We start from the raw sequence: 18361 nt of genomic DNA on the forward strand, positions 1-18361 counted from the left end.
CCAGTGTTCAAGGTTTTGCATAAAAGCTAGAATCTAAAAAGCCCTCTGAAATATGCAGGGACTATCCAGGGGTTCAGGGGTCCTAGATAAGAACTCCTGGGCTAGATGATCCTAGAGTCCTTTCAAATCATGACATTCCTTAATTTATGTTTTCATATTAGGCAAGTGTTTAGTATAGCCTGCAATAAATGAAAGTTATTATAATGGTGTGAAATTAGTCTCTTTTAATTGCAGGTGATAGAAACTCAAGTAAAACTGGCTTAAATAAAATAGAGATTTTTGGGAGTATCAAGCTTTAGGCACAGCTAGATCCAGGTGCTCAGACGAATTCATCTAGAATCTGAATCTCATTGGTTACTCTTTCTTGGATCTTGGTTCTAATTCTCTGTCTGGCTCTCACCTTGTTGGGGCAAGATGGCCACCAGCTGCTCCAAATTCACATCCTATCTTTTCAGTAACTCCAAAAGAAGAAGCAAGCTTCTTTACCAATAGTTTCAGTAAAACATTCAGGGTGGTCCTATTTGGATACCTCAAGTCATTTGCCAATCCTTGAGCAAATCTCTAAGCCTGAGTGACAGCATATCCTAATGGGCCTGGCTTCAGTGTCAAGCCCACAATGAGATCTAGAAGTGGTGAAGCCAACCACCCAAACCACACACAGTGAGAGTGGAAAAGGGTGATTCCCCAATAAAAATCAGTGTGCTTTTATGAGAGGAGGAAAGCGATCCTGAATAAGCAGAATCAATCTATGCCTACCACAATAATAATAAACAGCAATTATATCCAGTGAGCTATTGCTCTTTGGAGTGGACCCAACATGCTGATACTTATTCAGTGTTGGTCTTGATGACTCTTTACAGAGGACATGGGATAGAGCAGTTTGAAGGCATGGGAAGCCCATTGACTCCTTCATCCCAGTAACAGCCCTGCTTGCTCATTTCAATGCATCTCCTTTCAAGAAAGCAACTCCAATAAAAGAAACTCTCCCATCTCCTGCAGTTCAGTCTCTGCCAGTCAACAGCCACTGTTAAAAGGAGAAGAGAAAACTCTCCTATCACCTTGACAGGCCTTCTGCTCAGGTGTTTTTTGTTGTTGTTCTTCCTTTACCTAACCCTGAAGGCTATCTTTATTTTCTCTTCTACTGAGTGGTTTGATGACTGTCTGCTTTAATCATTATACAGATTTAGAAATTTGCCAAGGGACAAACTGCAATCCTTATAGAATAGAGATACCTGAAGTGCTTTTCCTATTAATAACCTTGGCCCTGCAAAGGAATCTGAGCACCAATGATAGATTTGCCACACTTGGACCTTGGGAACAGGAACTTGCCCCTCTGGTCCCTTGTCCTCCATCAGCAGCTGGCCCCAAGACATTGTTGGTCTGGATTAGCTGAAGTAAAGTGCTTTCTATTCCATTTCCTCTTTCTGGCCTATTTTGGGCCACAACCCAGCTCAGGTAAGCTCTCTGCTCTTGGCCCCTACTTACCTTTCCAATCTCAATTCTTTTTGCTTTATCCTTTCACTTTGTTCTAATGTATCTTTTTTTCCCCTTTTTTAAAATATTTAATTTTTCAATTACAGCTAACATACAATATTATATTAGTTTCAGCTGTACACCACAGTAATTAAACACTTATATAACTTACAAAGTGATCCCTACATTTATTGCAGCATTATTTACAATAGCCAAGATATGGAAGTAACCTAAATGTCCATTCATAGACAAATGGATAAAGAAAATGTGGTACATACATACAATGGAATACTACTCAGCCATAAAAATAGAATGAAATTTTTCCATTTGTGACATGGATGGACCAAGATGGTATTATCCAACACATCTTAAAGAATGGGTCTTGCTGTAGTGCCAGAAAGCTTACAAGCTTCTTTTCTCTTTCTAACGTGTTTTTCTACTTGGTTACTGTATTAGTTTCTTTTTGTCACTCTAAAAAATTACCACAAATTTGGTAGCTTAGAACAACACAAATGTATATTCTTATAGTTCTGGAGTCCAGAAGCCCAAATTGGTTTCACTAGGCTGAAACCAAGGTGTTGACAGGGCCATGCTCGCTTCACAGGCTCTAAGGGAGAATTCATTTTCTTGCCTTTCCAGATTCTAGAGCTACATTTTTTGCATTCCTTGGCTCCTGGTCCCTTTCTCCATCTTCAAAGCAGCACAGCATTTTTGCTTCATCACTCACATAGCCTTCTTCTTCTTCCTCAAATCTCCCTGTGCCTTCTTCTTACAAGGACACTTGTACTTGCATTTAGAGTCCACATAGATAATCCAGGATAATCACTCCAGCTCAAATTTCTTAGCTTAATCACATTTGCAAATGCCTTTTGCCAAATAAGGTAATATTTTCAGGTTCCAGGAGATTAAGACCTAAATATCTTATGGGGGGCTCATTATCAGCCTACCATTACCACCTCCTACACATCTATAAGGAGTCACCTTGGATATTAGTTGCTCCAGGAAGCCTTCGCTGTTCCAATTTTCTTCTTAGTGCAAGGCTATATGTGCTCACCATTCCTTGCTTCCCTGCACATTGAGCACACTATAGTATGTGACACTGTCACTGGCCTGTTTCCTCACTAAACTTATCTCCCTGAAGGCAGGGAGCAAGTCTAATAAATGGAAAGATGTATCATTTATGGAAGGGCACAAATTGGGGAGAAATGAAGCTACAGAATAACATAGGCACCAGTTAAAGGGCACCTGCATCTGGAAAGATATAACTCAACTTTCATCTGCGGGTACCTCTGGAGAGAGAAGTAAGTTGATGAGGCAAGCATGAAAACAGACTTCTACTCCACTCCTGTGTTGTGATTTTAACATGAGAATGTGTTCATGAATTACTAGAGAATTTGAACAGTGGCATATTTGAGATTCTGTAGTATTTCTCAGCTTTCTACTTGAACAAACTATTGTTTTATGTGTGTGCAATAGGCCCCAGTTTGAAAATATTTGCAAGAAATCCACTTAGTCTTAAAGCCTCATTATTCAGTCTTCTGCAAAAAGCCAAAACTGATATACCAAGATTCCAAGTTCTATCAGTCACTTTCTTCTAAATGGGTCCATTTAGGGTAGGACATGCTGATGAAACCCAATCTCTAGTTAGTGAAAGAGACAAACTGTCCACATCGGAGAGCCGGCAACTGCTGGAACTTGAGGAGGCCACACACAGCTGGGATGGCTGCTGATCCATCCCTGCCAGAGCAAGGAAGGGAATCCACGGCCATCATATTCAACAGTAGATGTTGCCAACTTGCCAGCAACCAGCAGATGTCACCAGGATTGAGTCAAGCCAATTGCTCTGATTAAAATATTATTGTGGAGACACTGACTCAATTCAGCCAACATTTGCCTTTAACACATGATTGAAAAAAGCAAGAGGATGGACAAAGAAAATGACACATGGACACAAGAAACATACATGAGTGGTCAGAAGAAAAGAAAGCTGAAAAACTCCAGGGTAATAAAGACACCACTAATAAGAAATTTCTGATAATCAAGTTAAGGGCAAGAGATAGGAATAGAGAAAATATTTGCCACACATATAAGAAAAAAATGTGATCTAAATACACTATTTAAAATTTCTTCTAAAATAAAGAAGAAAAAGACAAGCAGCCCAATAGAAAAAAATGAGCAAAAGATATGAAAAGTAAATCACAGAAAAGGGAATTCAATGGCCTGTCAATACATGAACATATGCCCAAATTCACTATATGATCATGAAAATGTAGATATTATTATCATATTCTATTTGTAGGAGGGCAAATTGTTAAGGTAGTTTTATGAAAATTTGGGTGTAAGTAAGAAACTTCAAAATGCATATATACTTCTAGTTTGCTGAGTATCGACCCTAGGGGAAAACTCACATACCTGTGAAAAGAAATGAGAAATGGATTTTCATTGAAACATTGTTCGTTATCATGAAAACAAAAATAACCTAAAGGTATAGTAACGGGTGAATTGCTAAGTAGACTAAAAAACATCCATACTAGGAAATACTATGCAACAGTTTAAAAGAACGAGATATATATTTATATAGTGATATAAAAAGATCTCTAAGATACTCTATAAAATTTTAAAAAGATATTGAAGGATTATATTTATAAATTATTTCTAGATATCTATATTTAGAAATATAAACAGTAGTTGAGAAAAGTATAATCCAAACTGCTAATAGTAATAACAAGAATGGCTCTCTCCAAACTGATTATACAATATAATTGATGCAAATGTGGTTTAACAGAATACACAGGAAAATAAATTAGAAGTATCAGCTGATCTTATAAACTTAAAATCAATATGTAGCTATCACAATAGCTTTACAAAGTCAAGTCACTTTAACAAAATAGGTCCTTGAAATTTCTTAAGGAGACCGGCTGGTGACTTTTGAGAATATCCCAATTTGTAAATTCTATCTTTCTTCATTCTACATACTTCTGTTACCACATTTGTGAAGTGAATTTATTCCATTTTTCTATGAATTACTAAGAGAATGCTAATAAAATATCCTGGTATGATTCTGGATTTTTCCATTTATCATTTTAGGTTGTCATTTTTTTGCTTATATTATTTAGGGTCTTTTAATGGGTGCATACACATATAAGTCTGTTGAGTCTTCCTGGAAAACTGACAATTTAATTAATATGAAATATCCTTGTTTATCTCTCTCTGGTAATACTCCTCTCTCTTGATGTCCACTTTGTATAATATTCGTATAACCACGTCTGCTTTCTTAAGCTTCCTATTAACCTGATATATGTTCTTCTATCCTTTTACCTTCAATCTATGTCTTTAGATTTACACTGCTTCTTTCAGGAATGGCACATAGTTAGGTCTTACTTTTTTTAACTAATCTGACAACTCTGCCTTGTAAATGAAGTGTTTTGGTGATTTATATTTAATGTAATTATTGATAAAGTTATGTTCGAGTTTATCATTTTGGTGTTTGTTTTCCACTTATTCTATTTACTCCATTTATTCTGTTTCTTTGTTCCTTCTTTCCTATATTAATTTGGGTAGATCAGATATTTTTTACTATTATAATTTCTCTCCTTTACTTGACTTTTGAACTATATCACTTTGTGTTATATTTTTAGTAATTTCTCTAAAGTAGCACTGTCTAATAGAAATATAATGTGAGCCAGACACATAATATTACACAGTATCTCAGTTTTCTAGTTGTCACATTAACAAAATTAAAAGAAATGGTAAATTAATTTAATAATATATTTTCTTTAATGCAACATACCCCATATATTACCACTTCATCATGTAATGACTATAAAAGGCATTGATTAAATATTTTACACTCTAAAGTTACATTCATACTGTTTTTGAAATCTAATATGAATTTTATACCTACAGCATGACACAGCAATTAAAGCAAAAGGTAATTCTACAAGAACAATAAAATGGTGTTTCATAGAAGAATATATACATTACTTCAGTTTTTCATTTAAATTTTAATAACTAAAATTACGAATTCATTTTCTCAGTTTCACTAGCCACATTTCAAGTGCTTAATAGCCACATGTGGTCAGTGGCTACTGTATTGAACAGAACAGCTCTAGAGTTTATAATATATGTTTAACTTATCACAGTCTAGCCTTAATAATACTATAGTACTTCATTAACAATGGAGTATTCCTACAATAGCATAATTCCATTTATCCCTCCCCATCCTTGTGCTATTTACACATATCTTTTTCTTCCACCTATATTATAGACCTCACAACACATAACTATAACTTTTGCTTGAAACAGCCAATAGACTTTTAAATCTTAACTCTATATCTAGTATGCATAAAAATTAATTTCTAAATATTATACTTTAGATTTTCCAGCATATTTATTCTTTCAGATGCTCCTCATTCTTTCTTATAGACACGAGTTTCCATCTTATATCATTTCTCTTTAACTTAAAGAACTTTCTTTAGCATTCCTTATAGTGCAGATCTGCTGGCAACAAATTCATCCAGTTTTCCCTCATTTAAAAGTCTCTTTATTTTGCCTTCATTTTTAAAATATATTTAAATATATAGAATTCTAAATTGAGAGATTTTATTTCAGCCCCTTAAAGAAGCCTCTACTGTTTCTGATAATGAGTCAGTTTTAATTCTTATATTGTTCCATGAAACTAATATACATGTGTATTTCCTCTGTCTGGTTTTAATATTTTAACTCTCATTTTTGTCATTTTGACTACAATGTCTTAGAAAGGTAACACTGGTTTCTCTGAGCTTTTCTTATAGCAATGAGTGACTGTTTTTGATCCAATTTTGAAAATTTCAGCCAACATTTTTTCACATATTTATCTGTCTGCTCTTTCTGACTAACGCTCTTAAAAATGTATCAGATACTGCCTCACTGGTCATCGCAGTTTAGTTAAATCTGTTAAACTTTTGGGTTTTTTTTTTAAGTTTTTTGTAATTCTGTTGCTCAGTTTACATGAAGTTTTTACTACCAGTATTGCATTTTTCAGTTCTAGCATTTCCATCTGGTTCTTTTTTATAGGTCCTGAATCCCTTTTGAAATTCCTCATCTCTTTACTCATTAAATGACTCATTTCCTATAGATTTTAAACATTCATACTACATTATTTTTAAATTCTTATCTGAAAATTATAGCATCTGATTTGCTACTAGGCAATTTACTCACATTTCTATCTTTTTACAAGTCTTCTAATTTTTTCTTGTATGTTAGACACTGTGTCTAGGAATGGCAACTCCCTCTAAAGTTAAGTCTTTTTTAGATTTCTTCATGTCCATAGCTCTTTGGTGGCTTTAAAGAATGGTATGACTTTGTCGTTGTTTGCCTACTGACTTGTGGTTGAGTTGTTAGGAGTCAAGGATCTTTCACATCTTCCTATATTCTAGTCAGAGGTATAATACCTCATTTAGATTTTGTTGCATAATAAACTAGTGGATCAAAGCAACAATCATTTGTTTAGCTCACATATCTGTGGGTTGGTCTGAGTTCAACTGGATGATTTTTCTGGTCTCAGTTGGGGTCTCATAGCCAACTACTGGACAGCTGGAGGACTCATTTGTTGGCTATCGGCTGGATCAATGTGGGCAACTGAGTGACCTGTATCTCATCCTTCAGCAGGCAAGCTCAAGTTTGTCCCATGGCAGCGAGGCAGCAAAACTAGCCAGAATATGAAGGTTTGTTGAGGCCTACACTCAAAACTGGTATATTGTCACATCTGCCACATTCTATTGGCCAAACAAGTCAGAAGACAAGCCTAGATTCAAGAGATGGGATTATAAACTTATTTATTGCTGGAAGGAGATGCAAAGTTACGACCAAATGGCATGCATTATGGAAGAATTGAGACTTGTAGCTCTTTTTTTTTTTTTCTTGCAGTCTACAAAAGGTATAACTGTTTGTTCTTTTTAAATTTTTGTTTTCATTTTTAACTAAGCACTTGAATTATCTTTTCCAAAAGAAAAACAAAATCTACTTCTTATGTCTAACTATGTACTATTTACTTGAAACTAATAAAATACAATTTAAAAAAATTAATCTACTTTTCTATGGTTCTCAGAAAAAAAAAATCACAGACTTCAATCAGTCAAAATCAAGAGTATTCAATCCATGAATAATAACAGTATAAGGTAATTTCATAATGACTTCAGGGAAGCAGAGGTAGGTTTAGTTCTACTCTTACCCAATGAGTCTGCACTTGAAGCAGTGGTTTGGTTTGGGAAGTGATATCATAAGAATATCACTGTAAACCTGGGGCATCTGGGGAAGAAGAGATCAGTTCAGACTAGGACTCAAAATCATATCATAAGATAGATGGTTAAAAGAATCAGAGCTGTTTATCTTGAAGAGAATTTTCAATAGAGACAAGTCAGTTAACTTGAAATATCTATAGATTTATTATAATCATTATTTTTTTAATTCAGAAATGAGGGGTTATTTTCTTATCTAAATTAGTTTTTGATAAATTATAATTCATATACCATACAATTCACCATTTTAAAGTGTACAATTGAGTAGTTTTTATTATATTCACAAGGTTGTACAGTTTTTATTATATTCACAAGGTTGTCACCACTTTCTAATTCCAGAACATTTTAACTATCCCAAAAAGAAACCCTCTTCCTGTTCCCTATTCCTCCCTCATTGTAGCCCCTGGAAACCACTAATCTGCTCCATAGATTAATCTCTAATCTGTCTCAATAGATTTGCCTATTTGGGGAATTTCATATAAAAAGAGTAGTATAATATATGGTCTTTCATGACTGGCTTCTTTCACTCAGCATAATATGTTCGATATTCATCCATTCTGTAGCATGTATTAGTATATCATTTCTTCTTATGACTAAATAATATTCCATATATGGATCAATTATATTTTAATCATTTATCAGTTGAGGGACATTTGGATTGTTTCTACTTTTTGGCTATTATGAATAATCTTGCTATGGACATTCACATATTTTGTTTTTTTTTAACATAAGTTTTAAATTTTCTTGGGTATATACCTAGGACTTGGGGTCCTTTTGGTTTACTCTTAAAGGAAAAGCCAGTGCTAAGAGCAAAGAATTGTCTACCAAATGAAACTACATTCACAATGGAACGAGCTTCATTGAAAGCTACCTGTCCCTGGAGTGGTAGAAGGGGAAGCGTGATGAAATTCTTGATAGGATATGGGATGTTAGACTAGTAACAGGCAGGAAATATAGGGTTTAGGAGCAAATATTCTGGAGCTTGACTGCTCGAGTTCAAATTTCTCTTCTGCTACTTGCCAGCTGTGTGACCTTGGGCAAACCACTTAATCTGGTTTAGCTTCTGAATTTCCTCCTACTTAAAATAAAAGCACCTACCTCCCTAGAATTAAATTACATAGTATATGCAAAGCTCCTGGCACAAGGCCTGGCACAGAGTAGGTACTCAAATAATTGAAGTTACTATTATTGGTATGATCATCATGAGACTTGGGTTTTAGAAATCTTTAAAAATACAAATTGAATATCACTTTATTATTTCACTCTTCCAATCGCTCACAATCTTTCCATTTCTAAGTTCCTCAATGATTTTCTCTTCAGATACAGTTCTCCCAGACATAAATAGGCAAAAATCAACCTGGAAACTAACTCAAACCCTACACCATTCCATAGAGAACTGGTTTGTTTTGGATTTAAAGGAGAGAATTAAAAGATGAGTTTGTAGCCAAGGTCTAGGTTCTTGAGAGTTATCCAGTCTCCTTCAGGTCAGCAAGGTAGTTGTTGGGCCAGATGATCTTACATGTGTTCTTTCCAACTTTCCCATGAAGGACTCTGTGATCTAGGAGCACAGCCTATAAGCATGGATCTCTGGGGACCCTTCGTTATAGCCTCCAGGGAATTCTTGATTAAATTCTTTGTAAGTATCTACACTGTCCAGAAAATCAGAACAGACATACAAGACAGGTCTAAAGGAATCCTGACCACATACAGGCAGGAAGTTTTGTAAAATCAAGCATCTCAGCCATGAGTGCTCAGGACTCCTCTCTTGGAGTCCTGCTCAATTATCAGAATGGATTTATTTATTTATTAGATAATTGTTTCTCTTGTACTGAGGTTTCTGTACTGGTCTAGACCAAAACACATCACATCTCCACTATAGGGCAAATGATTCAGACCCATGCTAAGTCTGAGACCCCCTCAACACATTGGGTGTGTTGGATACATGTGCAGAGCAGCACACACTTAGGGAAGCACAGTTACAAATATATCCCTGAACCAAACTCAGTAGCTCTGAGAAAGGATGGCCACCTCTGCCATCCTACATCTAAATGCCTGACTGTTAATATCTCCTCCATGATGTGACCCTGTTTGTTCTCTCTCTATTTACAAATACCATCTAGCACCAGGCTTTGAGCACAAAAACACCGTGCAGCAGCTGCTACTTCTTGAACACACATCTACCCTAGAGGCTGTAAAAGATGCAGATACACAAAGTTTGTTGCAAGGGTCCAATTTCAGATCTCAAATCTATTTGACTTAACCTCTGTACCTCTATTATTGTCATACTCATCAGGGAAGTCACCTGGGGTTGATATGAAATAGTTTCATTGCCGCCTTGGAGTTTAGTTTTAGTTTTTGTTTCTGTTTTTGTTTTTTTAATAATTGATTGGAGGGGGGACTTCAAAATTCAATTAGGCCAAGAACCTTCAACCAAAGAAGATGAATAATATAATCAACATAGATAAATGCTGGTCTAATTCTCAAAGTTGGCTGCAGACAAATATTTTGAAATCTTCCATTCCCTTATGTATTCTTTAACCATGCTAATATTAGAAAAGAAAAACAATAATAGTATTAATAACAGTGAGCATTTAATAAATGGTAGCTATGTGCCAGATACTTTACTAAGTATGTTACACGTATTAGTTCATTCGACTTTCACAAAAATTAAGCAGGTTCTATCTATCATTATCCCAATTTTACAAATAGGCACAGGGAGGTTAAGTGACTTGCCCAGGGTTACCATGGTAGTCATGGTAAAGCCAAGACTAAAGCTCAGGCACCTGGCTCCAGAGCCATATGCTTAACTAGGATGTGATTCTGTCTATCCAGCATCCCTTTTGCTAGAAGTTGAGGCCATTTTTCTCTTTGATGTCTGTGGAAAGGCAGAACAAAAACATTTGAAAAAGCCCTTCCCATTGTCATCAAAGAAGATAGCAAAGCACTTCCTTGGTCATTCATCTATTTTCTCGGGCAGACAGCATTGGCATGGACTGCCCAGGTCCTCCTCCAATGCTGCCACTGAGTTTCTGTGTAACTTGGCAATGTTCTTTTCTTGACTTAAGTTTCTTCTATAGAATCAAGGTGTTGGACCAGGTGATTGGTTGATATTCTTTCCTAGTCTACTCTACTTTTCAGAGAAAGGAAAGCATCTTAGCCAAAGTATAAGTGATGACCACTGGGTAGTGACCATCAGTGATAGGAAGGTCTCAAATAACCATGATCTTGCCATTGTCAGGGCTAGCTGTCTGCTAGAGCAGTGTTTCCTGACTCTAGAGATGGCCATTCTTAGAGATGGCCTTCCTACTGGGCTGCTTCTCTAGTCACTGTCCCCCAGGTTGTCTCCATGTCCCCCAGCAGTATATCCAAAGTGTGGTCCCACAAACTCCCTGTTGTGGACTAAATATTTGTATTCCCCAAAAGTTCTTTGTTAAAGCCCTAATCCCAATGTGTTGGCATTTTGACATGGAGCCTCTGGGAGGTGATTAGGTCACAAAGGCAGCACCCTGTTCTGATGGGATTAGTGCCATCCTAAGAAAAACTCCAGAGAGCTTGCTCTCTCTCCCTTTCATCGTGTTCTGAGAAAAGGTCATGTGAGCACACAGAGAGAAGGTAGCCATCTGCAAGCCAGGAAGAGAGCCTCGATGAGAGCCCAACCATGTTGACATCCTGATCTCAGACTTCCAGCATCCAGAAATATGAGAAAATAAATTTCTGTTGTTTAAGGCACCCAGTCTGTGGATTTTGTTATGGCAGCTTTAGAAGACACCACCACAACATTACCTGGGGAACTTGTTCACGACATGTTCAGACCCCGTTCTTGACCAACTGCATCAGATGTGGAACTGGAATCTGCATGCTCACTAAGATCCCTAGGCAATTTGAAAAACATTAGAAACCATGACACTGGGGGCTGTAGGTACAGAAAGGGTAACGAATCTTATTCTTGTTTAAGATTCAGATTGTCACATGTTACATCCAGGAGAAAATGTAAAATTTGGCCATTTTTCTCCCACTCGGCTCCTGGACTTTATCATAGGGAATAAAGGACTATCGAGGGCATTTCCAGATCTCTAGTGTCAAAAGTTTTACCAATATACATCCTTTCTGTGTGTCTTCTATCTTCCAGCTTTTTCCATGGCCACTGCTCTGTACTCTGTCTATGAAAAATGAAATATCCTTCAGCTCCATTCCAAGTTCTCAATAAGTGCTCTTAGTTCCCTGATGTAATGCTTTGGTTCAAGTAAACATCTTCTTGTCTAGTGAAGTGTCACCATCATAATTGCATTGTCCTAGAGGGCCATGGCCTGAACTGCATGCCATAACAGAAGATACTAGAACTCCTGGATCAAGTGTTAAGCTGGAGGGCAGCATGATAATGTCCTGGCCTTGACCTGATTTTCCGAGATGAAAACTTTCAGACATGTGCCTTAGCCAAGCTGTATTTATCTGAGGGTCTCCATATTCCTATTAACTGCAGACATGGCATTACTTTGGGCTAATAACATGGGTATAAGTGAAGTGTGCTACTCCAGAAGAAAGCTTTGAGAGCCTGACTTGATTTACTGTTTGTTTCTCCATGCCATGGCCATAGACAATGCTTCAGACAGTAAGCCCCATCAGCATGGGTGTTAGAGGCAGAAAATACAGAGTAGACCCCCCAGCCAACCCACTATGACATGTAACAAGATCAAGAAATCACTTGTCATTGTGTTAAGTCAGTGAGACTTTAGTAACTGTTACTGCAGCAGAAGGTAGCCTATCCTGATTGCTACACAGCATAACTCTTATATTAGGGGTGCTCAACCTGGCTGCACAGTAGAATCATCTGGAGGGCTTTAAAATAACAATGCCTGGACCCATCCCAAAGCAAAGTGGTTAGTAAAACATAATCACATTCTTTAGATAGTAAGACAATCTCACCATAGATATCTGGACTGGGAGACACCAGGAATTTTTCAGACTGAAGTTGAGGGAAGAGAAAAAGCAATGAGTTGCTGAGTATATAAAATAATGTCTCTAATGACAATTTAAGAAAACATTGGCTTAGGGGTATCTCTAAGTACCAAATGGTATTTTTATTAAATAATAACAAGGAGCACTGAGGTGTCTAAGTTGGTTGTGATTATTCTGAGAAATGTGACAGTTTTTCTGATCTACCAGCCAATATTCCTATCCCAGCCAGTTTAATTAACTTTTGTCATGTGGTTCATTGAGTCTAAAAATGCAAAATTATCTGACTGTATTCAGAGATTTGTCAAACATAACCTGAAAGAAAAAAAAACTACTTTTCATTTACTGTAAGGAGAGAAAGGAAGGAGGAAGGAAGAATTCAGAAACAACATAAATGTATCACAGAAATCCCATTTGCCTAGAACCACCCTTTGTTTTAAAAACAAAGAGAAATTAGTTGGACATGTGACAAACAGACAAAACCCCAAATAATGAAAACTTGCTCTGGAAAAAAATCCCCATTATTAGTATGCCTGGGGAGATCGCATCTATGAAGCAGCTGGGCTCGGCTAGTCTCCAAAGATAAGCAAGGAGAAGGGGGGAAAAGGCTGCTACCGAGATAGTGTTGCTACCTGGAAGAAAGCTACTCTCTTGATAATTGGCTAAGATTTAAAAATTAAAATACTATTCATCTGGCTGACCAAGAATTGCAGAATTATAAGTGCATAGAAATTTTCCTTTAATGGGAAAAAGTCTCTGGCTAGGAAAGATGGGCTTCAGATGCCGCTTTTGAAGTTGAACGAAAACACTGAGCTATTCCGATCACATCTTCCACCTCTGGAATGCCAGCTTCATGCTGATATCATGAATGGTAGTGGGCAGCTTCCCTGGATTTTTGGTTTACTGTTGAATGCTTCCTAAACTCAAATAAGAGGAAGCCAGAGACTTGTGGCCCTTTCTCAGGGGCTATGAGGGAGGCTGACAGGAGTCAGAGAGACAAGGCACCCATGCATAAATGTCTGATTAACTTTCTGCAACACTTTGCCTGTGAAATATGTAAACATAGTTTCTAAAACTAGAATCATAAGCAGTTCTTGAGAAGTAGAACAGTCTAAGAAAACGAAGCCTAGAGTTTTAAAAAAAATTTTTTTAAAGAAGAAATTTTTCCTACTAAGTCTCTACCCTGATACACATACACTCCTGATAGACATTGTTAATCAATCATGGCTGTCACTCCCGCTGAGTCCAGATGTAGCCAGACTCCTCAACATCTTATTTCAAGTAGTCACTACCAGTCAATTCGAGTTAGCATGCACAATGAGCACTATGCTCTCTGCCACTGAATTTGTGATTAAGCAGAACTTCCAATGCATAGCAGGAAATCCAAGTACATGCCAAGAGTTGCATGAGGCAACTACGTACCCAGCATACCCAACAACTGAGTAAAACTGGAAAAAGCTCCAGTTTTACTCAGGTAGCTACTTCCTTCTTTTATAGCCATGTGCCTCAAGAGAGGTAAACCCCAGTTCTTCTCCCAGGAGGTAAATTACATGTGATCTAAGTCAATCACAGTACTCCATTTCCTTTGCTGGCGATTGGTTAGATTGTGACACAATGTTGGCCAATGAGACTTGATGGAAAGGCCAGAGAGAGCATCTGGGAAAGGTTTTTTTTTCCACAGGAAGGAAGGAAGAGAGAAAGTAAGAGGAAGGAAGGAAGGAAGGAAGGAAGGAAGGAAGGAAGGAAGGAAGGGGAGAGGAGGGGAGGGGAGGGAAGAGAAGGGAAGGGAAGAGAAGGGAAGGGAAGGGAAGGAAAAGGTGAAAAGACAGGACTCTCTTCTGTTGGACAGTTATATTGGAATACAGTACTCAGACCATCTGGTTACCAAGAGAAAAGCAAGGCTGAAAGATAAACCATTATGCAAAGACTGTCAGAGTAAAAAGATTTTTAAAAACCTGGGTTTTTCACCCACTTCAGGACTTCTAACTATAAGAAATCCTTATACTGTTTGAACAAGCTGAATTAGGACTTTTGTTTCTTACTGCTGAAAAAAATATCTCATTTAATACATATGTGGGGCTCTGGGCAAATGGGCAAAGGAGAATGCCAGAGTGAAGATCAACAGCCACAAAAGCTAAAGAAAGCAGCACCACACGTTGCTAATATCAGTAAGCAAGGGGCCTGCTCATGACCTGAGTTTGGGTTCCAGAACAAGCAAAGCAGGATAATTACCTAGGAAAAACCCATTCAAGGAACAGAGCCAGGACTTCTGCCCAGAAGTTCAAAGACAGGTCTCCAGGATCCAAAACTTGAGACAAATTAAGTAAGTAGAAGAGAAAGGGTCCATCCTCCCCCAATCAATCATGTGCCAATCATTCCTCTCACTTAGTGTTCCTTATAACCCTATAAGGTAGGTTAGTTATCCTCATCTTGCAGATGAAGAAGCAGAGGTACAAAGAGATTAAATGACTTCCTCCAGGCCACTCAACAGCTGAGCTAAAATTCAATCTGGAATCTGACTCTGAAAGTCAAGCTCATTCTACTGTATCACACTGCCTTCCCAAGAAACAATATAGGAGCTAGAATCCAACACTTAGGTTCAACTGGTTCTAAACTCTAAACCTAAGCTCCTTTAGTACCCTGTCTGGTTACAATATTGGCCTGGCTTAGGACTTAGGCTGCAGTAAGTGCTGTGACTTCCTGGGGAGAAAGGAGGGAATTTGGGACCAGTAGCCAGATCTAGTCCCTTAATGATGAGTGCAGGACCCAGACCCCTTTGCAGGCTCTGCCACCAGTAGCAAGAAATACTGACCCATCAGACAGTTAATTGAAGGAGCAGCCATGGATGTCCTCTGCCTATAATCTGCATGCCAGTTGTCAATGCGAAGTGGCGACCAATGTAGACACACAAATGCCACAAGTTTCTTGAGAAGAAGACCAATGCTCGATAGAGATATAGAAGTTAATAAGCAGATCTGCAGTCAGAAAGGTATCAGTTTCCTATTGCTGCTATAACAAATTACTACAAACTCAGTGGCTTAAAGAAGACAGTTCTTTTCTTACAGTTCTGAAGATAAGAAAGCCAAAATGGGTTTCACTAGGCAAAAAACAAGGTGTTAGCATCGCCACGATCCTTTCGAAGCATCAAGAAGAAACTATTTCCTTGAAGTTTTTGGCTTCAAGAGCTACATTTCTTGCATTCATTCCTTGGTTCAAGCCTCCTGTTCCATCATCAGAGACAGCAGACAGCAGCTTCAAATGGCTCTCTGTTTCCATTGTCATCACATCATCTTTTCCCTCTTCTGAAGTTAAGACTTTCTCTTATGAAGACACTAATGATCACACTTAGGGCCCATCCAGATAACCAGGATAACCTCCCCAGCTCAAGGTCATTAATTACATCTGCAAAGTTCCTTTTGCCATGTAAATTAACATTCCCAGGTTCCAGGGATTAGGACCTAGGTATCTTTGGGGCCATTATTTGGCCTCCCACAGGTAACAATATTGACCTTACCACTAATTAGCCATGAGATCTTGGACTGCTTACAAAATCCCTCTGAGTCTTTGTTCTTTTATCTATAAAGCAAGATAACAGTGATACCTACCTCATAGGACTATCGCAAAAACTTAGAATATTAAATCTTAGCATAGTGCTTGGCGCATAGATGTCATCATTAGTGGAAAGAACTCCAAGTATGAAGACAGAGAGCTTCCTGAGTTCTAAATCTAGCTCTCCCACAAGTCAGCTGTGTGTCCCTGGAAAACCCCACTACCTCTCTGAGCTATTCTGCATCTGTAGAATGGGGAAAATATTAGGCCATCCTGTTCCCTGAGGGCATTTTAGAAAAAGAAATGATTCTGCCATGTGTAATAAGCCTAACAGAGTTGGAACTACTAAATAATAAAGATGAGAATGGGAATGAAAATGGCAGGAAAAATAAAATTTATTGAGCACTCACTATGTAGCTGGCATGGTTCTACATTCTCTATATGCCTTTCCTCACTGAATCTTCACAATTGCCCTATGAAATAGGAACTACTGCCATCCTATTTTGCAGATTAGGAAACAGGCATAGAAAGGTTAAATAACTTGCCCAAACTCAGAGATAAAAATTGTGTCTATCGGTTTCCAAGAGCTATTATACAAATTGTCACATACTGGGTGGCTTAAAACAACAAATTTTTTCTCCCACATTTCTAGAGGCCAGAGGTTCAAAATCAAGGTGCTAACAAGATCAGGCTCCCTCTAAGGGCTCTAGGCAAGGATCTTTCCTTGCTTCGTCCAACTTCTGGTATTGCCAGCAGTCCTTAGCATTTCTTGACCTGTAGATGAATCACTCCAGTCTCCGCCTCCATCATCTCATGGAGTGATGTCTCATGGAGAGGAGCAAGCATTTCTCCCCGCTCCCCATTCTTCTGCCTCTGGGCAGCCCCAAACACAGGGAAAGCTACTGCACTGTCATGGTCATGGATGACCCCCAAGACAAACAAACGACTCTAGGAACAGGCTCCCCAGCACAAGCTCTGTGAGCCCATGTTTCACTCAAACTGATTTTACTTCAAACTAAGGCTGAGCCCCATTATCATTACTTAATGTCAGTGTAACAGTGGTGTGATATCCAGGCTTTTACACAATATATCATCCCTACAGACTTGAATGCTAGCAGGACACAGCAGAAATATAGCATCTCAACTTTCCAATGTGCTTGCAGCCATCAATATTGATGGTGTGTCATCAATCAAATCCAGCAGGCTTTTACACACTTTCATTTTTAACCGAGGCTTACCATGCATTACAATAGAATATTTAAAACCATGTACACATTTTATCAAGCCTTCATGACCACTAAATGCTCTCTGGTTTGCAACTCCAAATATTATTCATTACATCTAGAGAGATGGCATGCAAAAGTAAAGAAACTGCACAGGAACAGTGTGATTAAGGACAGAGCAAGAGAAAGATGCCATCAGAATCTGCAGCCTGATCCAGCCCTATACTCCAGATCAGGCCACCAAGCACCCTCTCCCAGCTGCTTCCTTCCTTCTCCTCCACCATCATCACTGTCCTCACCTGCCAAATGGGGATAACGCTACCCACACCCTGGGAGTTGCTGAGAACATAATCAAGTATTGCACATCTACAGGTCTTGGCCCAAGTGTCACCTTCACAGTGAAGCCTTCTCTGACCATTCCCCTTTTTTATCTAATTGCCACCATACCCCCATCCTAGGCATGGCCAATTCTTCTTACTAGGCACCATTTTTCATAGCACCTGCTCACAGATTCTCTGATTTATTCATGTGTTATGTTTATGATCTGCTTCCCCACACCAGAGCATAAGTTCAACAAAGGTGGGATTCGTGTCTGTTTTGTTCACTGATCTATTCCCAGTTCCCAAAACAGTGCCTGGCACACAGTAGCTCTGCTCAATGAATGTCTGTTGAGTAAATGAATAAAGTGCATAGCAGGCTCCTGATGAACAGTTCACGTTTGCTAAGTATAGACAGACTGCATCTCATGAGCAAGCACACAAACAGCAGCACATGTGTGTTGAGCATTGACTCTGTGAGAGACACTTTAGTGAGCTTTGTGTGCCCTACCCTCACCAACCCTGGAAGGCAGCTGACAATCTCCCATGTTATAGATAAGGATTCCTG

Source organism: Pteropus alecto, unplaced genomic scaffold (assembly GCF_000325575.1).
Source record: "Pteropus alecto unplaced genomic scaffold, ASM32557v1 scaffold42, whole genome shotgun sequence".
Classification (NCBI taxonomy): Eukaryota; Metazoa; Chordata; class Mammalia; order Chiroptera; family Pteropodidae; genus Pteropus; species Pteropus alecto.